General features: G+C 40.9%; 1 protein-coding gene across 9 annotated transcripts in view; it reads left to right on the top strand.

The window, feature by feature from the left end:
• Positions 1 to 12,453, top strand: part of CUNH2orf76 (chromosome unknown C2orf76 homolog) — a 77,394-nt gene that overhangs the window by 20,942 nt on the left and 43,999 nt on the right. For 4 of the 9 annotated variants that reach the window (XM_040474861.1, XM_040474859.1, XM_040474862.1 and 1 more), the window contains one exon: positions 3,196 to 3,400. The exons of 4 other annotated variants lie outside the window; for them this stretch is intronic. The gene's annotated coding sequence lies outside the window, so the exon portion shown is untranslated. Of the gene's footprint in view, positions 1 to 3,195; positions 3,506 to 12,453 lie in introns of those variants that run through there. One more of the 9 variants, XM_040474866.1, reaches the window with a different exon arrangement.

The following is a 12,453-nucleotide window of genomic DNA, read 5'->3' on the forward strand; positions in this document are numbered from 1 at the left end:
GACAGAGAACTGTAGTACAGCACAGCCAATAGCATGAGTCTCATGTTTTTGTATTTCCTCCTCTTGCCCCATGAGTCTGCCGCTGTAGAACCCGGAGTTGAGGTAATACAGATTTTTTTTTTAAGTGGTACAAACAAACCTGCCTAACCTTAGCCTGGAAGGGGACTCTCCTTTTGTTCTACTGGACAGTAAACAACTCTGCCCTCTCCTCTGGAGGGAGAGGATGTCTGTGTTTCTAGGCTGTTTACCAGACACACATCTGTGTGTAGATAGTCCAGAATGAAAGCAGCCGTTTCCTCATAAGATGTGCAAAAGTGCAAGAGATCCCTGGAGAATTGCCTCCCAACGCATTGTACAAGGGTTAACATTCTCACCGAGGGCTGTGAATCAAAAAAAAGTAGAATTTATATTCAATATACCTTGTTTAAGAAGGAAAGTGTGTGGAATATTCTTTCCAAATAGTTAAGTGTCTAACCCTTTGGGAAACTCGACTGTCCAGGATAGTAGTTCTTAGAGAGTCTTACTTGTCTTGAACAGAGAACCCAAATTGTGATTTTGTGTATTTACCCCAACTTGAGGGTCACAAAGGCAGGTCTGTGGAATTACAGGTGTTGATTTTTCAGGGGGTGATATACTCACGACATTCAACATTTTATTTATTAGAATTGCTTATGACTCTGCCTCAGGAAAGGGCAGGTGCTAATGGCATTATGTAACAGAGTAGTTACAACACTGAGAAGCATTTTTGTAGTCATCAGATTTAGCTGATATTTATTTTGTACTTAAGGTGTTATGTAAACCCCTAAAGAAGAAGACTGTTTTTTTTAACCTACCTAACAAATAGTTGAGGTTGGGGTCCCTGGGTGGCTCAGTTGGTTGGGAATCCAACTTCGACTCAGGTCATGATCTCACGGTTTGTGAGTTTGAGCCCCGCGTCGGGCTCTGTGTTGACGGCTCAGAGCCTGGAGCCTGCTTCAGATTCTCTGTCTCCCTCCCTCTCGCCTACTCGCCCTCTGTCTCTCTCTCTCTCTCTCTCTCTCTCTCTCTCTCTCAAAAATAAACAAACATTAAATAAGTGGTTGAGGTTAAAAACTTCAAAATCATTCATAAGTTAATACATTGAAAATATGTTTCTCAAATGTCTTATGTCCATGAAAGGTGAATAAACTGAGTTTTCTTTTTTTTTTTTAATTTTTTTTTCCAACGTTTATTTATTTTTGGGACAGAGAGAGACAGAGCATGAACGGGGGAGGGGCAGAGAGAGAGGGAGACACAGAATCGGAAACAGGCTCCAGGCTCTGAGCCCTCAGCCCAGAGCCCGACGCGGGGCTCGAACTCACGGACCGCGAGATCGTGACCTGGCTGAAGTCGGACGCCCAACCGACTGAGCCACCCAGGCGCCCCTAAACTGAGTTTTCTAATAGTGCTTTGATTTCATTTATACCACTAAATACTTAGAAGAAAAAGGCCAAGGGGTTTTCAAATGTTTATTTAATCCTCATGTGGTCTTAGTCTATAAATGTATACTTAAGTTCATATTTTAAAAAATTATGCTTTCGAGAAAATTTAAAGCAAATTCCTGTTCAGTTTTTCTCTTTTTATTGTAATGACCAGCTTTTACTATTTCATTGTTACTGAGATCTATTTTTACAATAAAAGTTGGTTCTCCCTCTGGAGGTTAAAAAAACAAAATATGCTTTTGAAGTAGGCCAGAAGAGATTAAAGTGGAATGAGCCTTTCACTTTTAGTCATAGTCTTCAATGTGATGTGATTTAATTTATGAACTTCATAAATAATTCTTATGAACTTTAGTTACACTGAGATATTATATAAAGGTATTAATTTGCCAAGGTTAAGTTCTGTTTAAAAGGTGAACATTTATCATTCGCCATCTTAGCAGGATGCTAGGTGCTCAGTACTTTTAAGATTAATAAAAATAATGAAGGTATTTTTCCCCCCTCCTTCTGGTCTTAGGCACCCCCACCCCCCGACTTTAGTGAAATGACACATTTGGATGACATTTAGCAATGCATAGGATTATTTACAAGCTTTAAAGCAAACTTGATACATGGCAGCTTTGGTTCTATAATACTTACATTTAGGAAGTAGATATAACTTTACAAAGATGTTTAGTTTTTCAAAATGATGCACCCTAGGAATCTGTTAAAATTCAAGACGTAATACACCACTTCTCGGAAACCTGCTGGTTGCAGGAAGGAAGGTCACCCAGTGCCCTCTACCGTCTGGTGGTTATAGAATCTTCCCCTCCTTGACTGCTTCAATGTTGACCACTTTCATACTCTTAAAGCTTCTAATAGTTAACTCGTTCTGGATTCCATTCTTTTACAAAAAGGTCAAGAGCATGCCTTCTTCAAATGCTTTTAAAGGCACATGTACTTTTTTTTTTTTTTTTTTTTTTTTGGTAAGAAAGTCTTCATTATTTGCGTATTCTTTATTTATGAATTCGCCAACTCACTACAATTTATTTGTAACCCTGAAAGTAATACTCAGAGTAGTTTTTGGTGGAAATAACATGCGCAGAACAGTGAAAAATAGGAGTTCACCAGTGTTCACGCTCCCGGCTGAGGTCAAACAGGGGGACCTTCTGGTTTCAGCTCTCAGGTTGTAAACAAGTGGCTGGTTTACGTTCTGTTTAGTGCCATACTTTTCACATCGTTGTGCTTGTTGTTGGTGAACCCACTCTCCAAAATGGCTACGTGTAGTGCTGAAGTGCAGTCTGGTGTTTCTGAGTGCACGAAGGCTGTGATATGCCCGAAGAAGAAAAATACGTGTATGAGATCAACTTTTTTTTCCCAGACCCGAGTTACAGTGCCGTTGGCTGTGAGCTGAATGTTGATAATAAATCAACAATATAAAAGAGGCATCTTTAAGCACCAGCACACATAAAACAAGGTTATATTTTGGTTGCTTGATGAAAATGTTGTGACCGGACATCCCAGGGACTCATGAGAACCTAACCCTGTATGTCCTTAGGGGCAGTGGTTCAATATTCACTGATTCACTTTCTAGACCTTGTCTACTGCAAATAACCGGAATCGGCTGTAGTTAGTTAGTTAGAGCTGATAGAGATAACTTAAAGTTAACAATGGAGTATTCTGCGAATATGCATGTTTTGTGCTTGTCCTAATGCTAGGCTCTGAGCTTTTATGTACCGTGTCTATTTTTTCACCTCAGGAGCCTGTGCCAACTGGTTTATAGCGCTTCAGCTCGGAATTTTGCCACGAGGGGGGGAGCCGGCTTGGAAGGAGAACAGCTGGGCCTTCAGGGAAGCTGGCATGCAGCTTGGCTTGGCTTTCCCTGACCATTCCCTGCTGAATTTCCACCTTTGCTGGTTGTGCTTCTGGAGCCTGGGTCGGAAAAAACAGCTCCAACCTATCCTGTAAGGACCCGGGGAATTCTGGTCCAGGAGGGAGGCTGCTGGGCTGCGTCCATTCTTGGCTCTGAATGATGCGCTGGTTACCTGTTAGGGACCTGGGAGCTCCAGGTGAGGGGGTTCCTGCACACATTTTGTGTTTGCATCTTTGCTTTCAAGACTTTATTTATTTATTTATTTATTTATTTATTTGTCAGTTGATGGACATTTATTTAAATTTTTTTTTTAAATTTTTTTTTAACATTTATTTATTTTTGAGACAGAGAGAGACAGAGCATGAACAGGGGAGGGGCAGAGAGAGAGGGAGACACAGAATCTGAAGCAGGCTTCAGGCTCTGAGTGGTCAGCGCAGAGCCTGACGCAGGGCTCGAACTCACGGACCGTGAGATCACGACCTGAGCCGAAGTCGGCCGCTTAACCGACTGAGCCACCCAGGTGCCCCTAAATTTTTTTTTTTAAATATGAAATTTATTGTCAAATTGGTTTCAACACCCAGTGCTTTCAGGAATTTAGTTTGCTTTGGATATGGCTTTTACTTCATGATCCCAAACCAGCTGGGGAAGTACCAGAACAGGTTTTTTTTGGGCAGGGAGGTTTAATGACCTTCCTAAGCCCCAGGCACTGTTATGTTTCTTTTGTCTTGTCTGTCTGCCTGCCTGCCTGCCTGCCTTCCTTCCTTCCTTCCTTCCTTCCTTCCTTCCTTCCTTCCTTTCTTTCTTCTCTCATGCCCCTCACCCCTCGGCACTATAACATTTCAAATCCCCACCTTACATCATATAAAATGTACCCATATGCTACATAAAACCTGACATATAATTATGAACAGAGCCGAGTTGCTGTTGAAAGGTTATATGTTGTAGGTATTTGATTAAATGTTAATTTTGATTTTTTTAAAACGTTTTCATATTCTGGAATAGTAAGGTTTTTTGTTTGTTTTTGTTTTTGTTTTTTTTTAAGGTCTCAAACACTTTCATGGGCTGTGGAAAAGCTCATAGACCCTAGGTGCCTTGACTGCGCAGGACTGATATGGCAGGGTGTCCGTAGGAAAGGCTTCAGATTTTCCTCATTTCCTCAGCCCTTCAGCTGCACATTACTTCTCCTGACATCGTTGGGGGGCTCTGATGTGCCTCAGGCCACACGTATTGCTGGCTCTACAAAAATAAGCCATGGAACCTTCTTTCCCTCAAGGGGCTTGTACGCTAACCCGCTTTAACAGTTGTCTTCCCTGCGGCATCACCCAGTGCTGTGGGCGAGCAGAGGGGCTGTTGGCTCAGCCTGGGGCAGAGGCGGAGCTGGCAGCAGAGATGTCCCAGAGCAGGTGGTCTGGACTGAGTTTTGCAGGATGCTTGCTTGCACGGTGAGGCGGAGAGGCGAGGGGCAGAGGGAGTTTGGGGGCAAAGCCGGGGCGGGGGGTGGAAAGGTATGGCAGAGGCTTAGAAACAGCGTGGTATGTGTGGGAAACTATGGGCTGTCACTGATGTCCATGTCACTGATGCCCACTGATGGAAGGTGGACTGTGGTGGTGACAGGTAACATCAGAGAGGAGGGAAGGGCTGGGTACCCAGGGCCTTTGTGCCATCTTGGACAAGGTTAGACTCGTCCTGGGCGTGTGACCTACTTCTGGTGCCTGGGCTGCGTGTGCTTCAGATTTATTTGGTAACCCTTAATGCATTATTGGTTGCCTAACTGAGTCTCTAGCCTCGTCTATCCTTGACAGTATTGATAAGTCCTGGGTTGTTTGCTTTTGTCCAGTTATCTCTTCTTAAAAGAAACGGAAATGGCTTCATTTTAAAAATACCTTTTTCTTGGTGCATACCACATGAAAGTAAGCATACAGGGAAACAGCTAAACTTAAAAACACATAATTGTTATTAAAACATCCAGCAATATTAAGAACATATAAAACAGGTAGCAGTCTCTGGTATGTCTACCATTCAGAGATAGCCACTGTCAGCATTTTGGTAAAGCCACTGTCAGCATCTGGACGTCTCACCGTGATTATGGAGATACTACGTACCTGCCGTTTTCTCGCTTGTGTTTATTTTTATTCACTAATATGCCATAGGCAGCTTTCAAAGTTAGTGTCCCTGGAACCATATCGCCCTTAGTGGCTGCAGGGGATTTTACGGCAGCTGTGTGACACAATTTACTTAACCAGTTCTTCACCAGTGGGCCTCTAGATGGATTCTAATTTTTGTTAACTGTTGGAAGCACTCTAGTGAAAAACAGCTTCGTTGAATGTACATCTACATGTACTTACCTTTTCTTGAAATATTTTTCTTGTGAGAAATTTTAAACATAAAAAAATAGGATAGTATGACGAGGCCCCGTATATACCCAGCTTGAGCAGTTGACAATGTTCTAGTTCTACCATTCGTTTTTTTTTTCCCCCCAAAAATTAAGTTTACTTATTTTAAGAGAGAGAGAGACAGGAGAGAGACAGAGACAGCACAAGCTGGAGAGGGGCAGAGAGAAGGAGAGAGACAGAATCCCAAGCAGTCTCCTTGTCATCAGTACAGAGCCTGATGTGGGGCTCAAACTCACAGATTGTGAGCTCATGACCTGAGCCAAGATCACGAGTTGGATGCTTAACCAACTGCACCACCAGGTGCCCCTACCATTCTTCTTCTCCCCCTCCCCCCCCCCTCCTCCTCCTCCTTCTTCTTCTCTTTCCCCCAAATCTACACTCTCATACTTACTTTTCCTCTGTCAGGGTATTTGAAAGCAAATCATTCATACCATTTTGCCTATATATACCTTACTCTTTTTTTTTTTAAATTTTTTTTAATGTTTATTTATTTTTGAAAGAGAGAGAGAGACAGAATGCAAGTGGGTTAGGGGCAGAGAGAGAGGGAGACACAGAATCGGAAGCAGGCTCCAGGCCCTGAGCTGTCAGCACAGAGCCCGACGTGGGGCTCGAACTCATGAGCCGAAGTCGGACACTCAACCAACTGAGCCACCCAGGGGCCCCATATACCTTACTCTTTTTTTTTTTTTTTCAACATTTATTTATTTTTGGGACAGAGAGAGACAGAGCATGAACGGGGGAGGGGCAGAGAGAGAGGGAGACACAGAATCGGAAACAGGCTCCAGGCTCTGAGCCGTCAGCCCAGAGCCTGACGTGGGGCTCGAACTCACGGAGCGCGAGATCGTGACCTGGCTGAAGTCGGACGCTTAACCGACTGCGCCACCCAGGCGCCCCATACCTTACTCTTTTAAGATGAAGACTCAGAGGGGGCGCCTGGGTGGCTCAGTTGGTTAAGTGTCCAATTTCGGCTCGGGTCATGATCTCACAGTTTGTGAGTTCGAGCCCCGCGTCAGGCTCTGTGCTGACAGCTCAGAGCCTGGAGCCTACTTCAGATTCTGTATCTCCCTCTGTCCCTCTGCCCCTCCCCTGCTCATGCTCCGTCTCTCAAAAATAAACAAACATTAAACATAAAGAAAACATTAAAAAAAATTTAAGATAAGGACTCAAACGTAATATCAAGTAAACAGAACTGACATTAATTCCTAATAAGGTCTAATATTATGCAAATCACAACCCATCTAAAATGTTGCTTTGGTTGATATATCTCTTTAAGTCACTTTTAATTTATAATTTTCTACCCCTTCTTTATTTCTCATGTTATTTGTTGAAGAAACCAAGTCATTTATTGAGTAGAATGTTTCAGTCTGAACTTGACTGATAGCCTCCTTCTGGTGTCATTTGATGCGTTCTTCTACCTGTCGTGATAGCCCATAAATGGGAAGTCAGATCTGGAAACTAGCATCATTCATGAGGGTTGATTGTTAGTAAGTTCAGGTGCCATCAGCCCCTGATGTATCTGTTCTAAAGTTTCCCACCAATCTTGTGCCTCGTCATTTTGGCATCCCTTTATGATCTTTCCTTACGTTTATTATTTCATAGAATTTTCAAAATGATGATTTTTAGCAACTAATAATTTTGGGATAATTGTAGATTCTCATGCAGCTGTTGGAAATGATACAGAGAGCTCCTTTATGCCCTTCACGCAGTTTCTCCCAGTGGTAATACCTTGCTTGAGTATATAGTCCAGCATCACAACCAGGGAATTGATACAATCCATGGATGGTATACAGATTTCACTAGTTTTACATGCACATGTATTTAGTTCTATGCAGTTTTATCACACGTATTGATCAATGTGGATAACACTGCAGTCAAGAATCAGAGCATTTTTATCATAAGGCTGTCTTATGCTACCCTCTTATAGCTACACCTGCTCCCTTCTCTCCTCCTTTCCTGACAACACTAATCTGTTCTCCATTTCTGTAATCTTGTCATTATAAGAATGACATATAAATGGAATTCTACAGTATGATACCTTTTGTGGTTGGCATTTTTCATTCAGCTTTATTTCCCTGAGATCCACTAAGATTGTTGCACGTATTTATAGTCTATTCCTTTTTATTACTGAGTAGTATTTCATGATATGGATATACCACAGTTGGTGTAGCAATTTACGCGTTGAAGGATGTTCGAGTTGTTTCCAGGTTTTGGGTATTACAAATGAATATGCTACGAGCATTCATATTCAGGTTTCTGTGTGAGCATTAAGTTTTCATTTTTCTGGCATAAATGCCCAAGAGTGCGGTTGACAGGACGGATGATAAGAGCGTGCTTAGTTTTGTAAGAAACTGACCTTTTCCAGAGTTGCATTCCTACCAGCAGTGAATGAGATGTAGTTTCTCTGCACCCTTCCCAACATTTGGCGTTATCACTATGTTTTATTTTAGCCATTCTGATAGCTATGTAAATCATGATTTTAAAATTCTATCATTCTTCAGGTGCCTGGGTGGCTCAGTCAGTTGACCTTTCATCTTAGGCTCAGGGCACTATCTTGCGGTTCATGGGTTTGAGCCCCGCACTGGGCTTAGTGCTGACAGCTCAGAGCCTGGAGCCTGCTTCGGATTCTGTGTCTTTCTCTCTGCCCCTCCCCCACTCTCACTCTGTCTCTCAAAAATAAATATAAAAAAAATTTAAAATCCTATCATTCTTTCCTTTTTAGCTATAATTCTTCTAGAAAAAATAACTTTTCTTCATCAGCTGTTTGATAACCATGAAATGCAGTCTGTATAAGAAAAGCATAAAATTTGATTATTTTTCTCACTTCTATGCCCCATCCCACCTTGGTAAACCAATTTTCAGAAAAACAAGTGCCATGTTAACTCCCAGAGCAACTGGCCTTTTAAAAGTATCATTATGAACTCATGGATTTATAAAATATTTGGTGTAATAATTTTCTTGGGGTAGATTAGAAGAGAAATTGCCATGTCAGAGGGCAGGTAAACTAAAAATTTTGATTACCTCACTCCTCTCCAGAAAGGCTGTGCCCATTTTATGTTGTTAGCCATAGTGTATAAAAGTATTTCTCCACATCCTTGCCAACACTGGTTTGGCCACTTTTTAAAATTTTTAAACATTTTACCAATCTGATGGCAAAATTGTTATCTTACTGTTTCTATTTGCGATTTGTCAGTTACTAGTAAAGTTGATCAACTTTTCACATTATTGGCTTTGTAAAGATAACCAAGTACCTTTACCCATGTTTCTACCAAGATATTGGTCTTTTCTGACATATTTCTGTTGTTATACCTATCAGCCTTTTTCTGGATGGTTGCTGATTTTTATTCAGTTAGGAAGGGCTTTCTCACCTTTTAAGATTATAAAAATATGTGCCCATTTTTCTTGTGCTTGTCTATGGTTTTACAGTTAAATGTAAATATTTGTTCCTTATATGATTTATTTTTGTATAGGGAATGAGGTAAGAATGTAGCCTTACTTTTCTCCAAATGTCTGACCATTCTCCTAATGCCATTTGTTAAATAAACTATCTTTTCCCCAGTAATGTAAAATACCACTTTTATCTTGTACCAAATTCTCTAACCTAGAGTCTGTTTCTGAGTTTTCTGTCATGTGCCACCGATTTGCCAGGTTTTCCTGCTTCATTATCACAGCTTAAATTGCTTAAGTTAATTAAATTACTTAAGTTGTCCTTTAACATTTTTACTCTTGACTTTTGTAAGAATATGAATCATACCAGCTAATTCATGTATTACTATTATATGCCTGTTGCTTTATAATGTGTTTCAATTAATTGGTGCTTTTTTTCATTTTTTATGACTTTGATGACCAAGCTCACAAATTTATTCTTTCGGATAGATTTTAGAAATATTTGTGACACGTTCCTTAGAGCACCTTTTATACTTTGATCGAGATTTTATTCAGTTTATAGAATAATTTAGGGGAGAATTGATTCTTTCACAGCTTTGAGCCTTCATAGTTAAGAACATGGTCATTTCATTTATTCAGATCTTTTGTCTGTCCTTGAGGATTTTTTATTAATTTATTCCCAAGTGTATTGTCTTGGTTTCTCTGTCCCTTCAGTGAAATGTCTTTTAAATTTGACGAGATTCGGGGCGCCTGGGTGGCGCAGTCGGTTAAGCATCCGACTTCAGCCAGGTCACGATCTCGTGGTCCGTGAGTTCGAGCCCCACGTCAGGCTCTGGGCTGATGGCTCAGAGCCTGGAGCCTGTTTCCGATTCTGTGTCTCCCTCTCTCTCTGCCCCTCCCCCGTTCATGCTCTGTCTCTCTGTGTCCCAAAAATAAATAAAAAACGTTGAAAAAAAAATTTAAATTTGATGAGATTCTTTTTTTTTTTTTTTTTTTTTTTAAGTAGGTTGAACCTCTGGGAAAATGTCACGTTTTATAATCTGTAATATTAGCTTTCTAAACTGGCTCTTCACTATGTCTGCATTCCTAAACCAACAAGCTGTAATTCCCGCAGTCCTTAAAACAAATCCGGAAATGGCTGGTTTCTGACAGTAGCTGTTATTCTTTAGTTACTGATACAAATAACAACAAATTTCCCATGAAGATGGCAATGCATTGTGGACCAAATTAGATATGAATGCAGACTTGCAACTTCAGCTATTTAAGTATGACATTTGGGAAGCTTTGTATTAAGGGAAAGAAACAAACCTGTAATTATAAGACAGTTTCATAAGGCATGCATGTGCCAACCTGCCCAGCCTCCTTAGACCATTTACACGATTCATTTATGGCACCTGGGAATCTAGGATCTTCTGCTGTCTAAATGAGCTGCCTTTGTGTCCAACCCTATTTTATCCCAAGTTGACTATTGCTAAAAGCAGCTACCACTATTCATTGAGATTCTACTGTGTGGGATCCAACTTTGTGTTACAGCAAAGAGGTAGAGGTGGTTTTTAGTTAGTTCTGTGTGTCTCTAAACTCTTCGGGCACTTGGACTACTCTGTAGGGCTTCCTGGCATGTGTGGCTTGCATGTGTGTGGGTGTCGTTTGGAGGGCTTCTTTGTTGTGGGAGCTTGATGACAGGAGGAAGTAGTAGTCATGCTTTTAACAAACCTGCTAATGCTGCTTCTAAAATACAGAAATTTTAGATGTATTTTACTCAGTTGATTGAGCATCCACCTTCGGCTCAGGTCTTGATCTCACGGTTCATGGGCTCAGGCCCCGCATCAGGCTCTGTGCTGACAGCTCAGAGCTGCTTCGAATTATTTGTTTCCCTCTCTCCCTGCCCCTCCCCCACTTACTCTCTGTCTCTCTCTGTCCCTCTCAAAAATAAACAAACATTAAAAAAATAAAATACAGGACTCTTTTATAATATCCCTTTTTTTTAAGGAGTTTGCTTTATTAAGTACTTCAGTGTATTTTAAATTTTTTTTTTCAACGTTTTTATTTATTTTTGGGACAGAGAGAGACAGAGAATGAACGGGGGAGGGGCAGAGAGAGAGGGAGACACAGAATCCGAAGCAGGCTCCGGGCTCTGAGCTGTCAGCACAGAGCCCGACACGGGGCTCGAACTCACGAACCGTGAGAGCATGACCCGAGCTGAAGTGGGACGTTTAACTGCCTGAGCCACCCAGGTGACCCAAAAGATTTGTTAATTTAAGGCCATTAACCACTATGCAAGACTATAAGGTGAATCCTTAACTTTATTTTAGGGGGAGAAAATAATTTTCAGTTCGTTAAGAACCATTCATTTAAATATAAACAATATTAGTTATAAATTATGTATTAAAGCAGCTTGAACCTTTACTTTTCATATATAATGGTCTATATATTCCTTCAACCTTAGTAAAATATTGTATCAGCATTTTATGATGCAGAAAGACTTTCTAGGCCAAATTAGTGTAGCTTGTGGTGTATATTATGAAGGAGTCCAAACACATTAAAAGGTGTAAAGAATAACGTACGACCCATATACCGAACACCTTGCCTAAGGTATAAACTTCTACCCATATAAGTGGTCTGTGTACTTCTTTCGTATTGCATACTCCTTCCTTTGGCTCAGAAATAACAATTATCTCTTTTTTAAACGTAATACAAGCTATGTTTTTTTAAAAAATTTTTTTTATTTAAGTAATTTTTTTTTCAATATATGAAATTTATTGTCAAACTGGTTTCCATACAACACCCAGTGCTCATCCCAAAAGGTGCCCTCCTCAACACCCATCACCCACCCACCCCTCCCTCCCACCCCCCATCAACCCTCAGTTCGTTCTCAGTTTTTAAGAGTCTCTTATGCTTTGGCTCTCTCCCACTCTAACCTCTTTTTTTTTTTTTCCTTCCCCTCCCCCATGGGTTTCTGTTAAGTTTCTCAGGATCCACATAAGAGTGAAAAGATATGGCATCTGTCTTTCTCTGTATGGCTTATTTCACTTAGCATCACACTCTCCAGTTCCATCCATGTTGCTACAAAGGGCCATGTTTCATTCTTTCTCATTGCCATGTAGTACTCCATTGTGTATATAAACCATAATTTCTTTATCCATTCATCAGTTAATGGACATTTAGACTCTTTCCATAATTTGGCTATTGTTGAGAGTGCTGCTGTAAACACTGGGGTACAAGTGCCCCTATGCATCGGCACTCCTGTATCCCCTTGGGTAAATTCCTAGCAGTGCTGCTGGGTCATAGGGTAGGTCTATTTTTAATTTTTTGAGGAAACAAGCTATGTTTTTGAACTTTGCATAAATGGTAATGTGCTCTGACTCTT

The sequence above is a fragment of the Herpailurus yagouaroundi genome, unplaced genomic scaffold, assembly GCF_014898765.1.
Source record: "Herpailurus yagouaroundi ecotype Mexico unplaced genomic scaffold, PumYag 140, whole genome shotgun sequence".
NCBI classification, from domain to species: domain Eukaryota; kingdom Metazoa; phylum Chordata; class Mammalia; order Carnivora; family Felidae; genus Herpailurus; species Herpailurus yagouaroundi.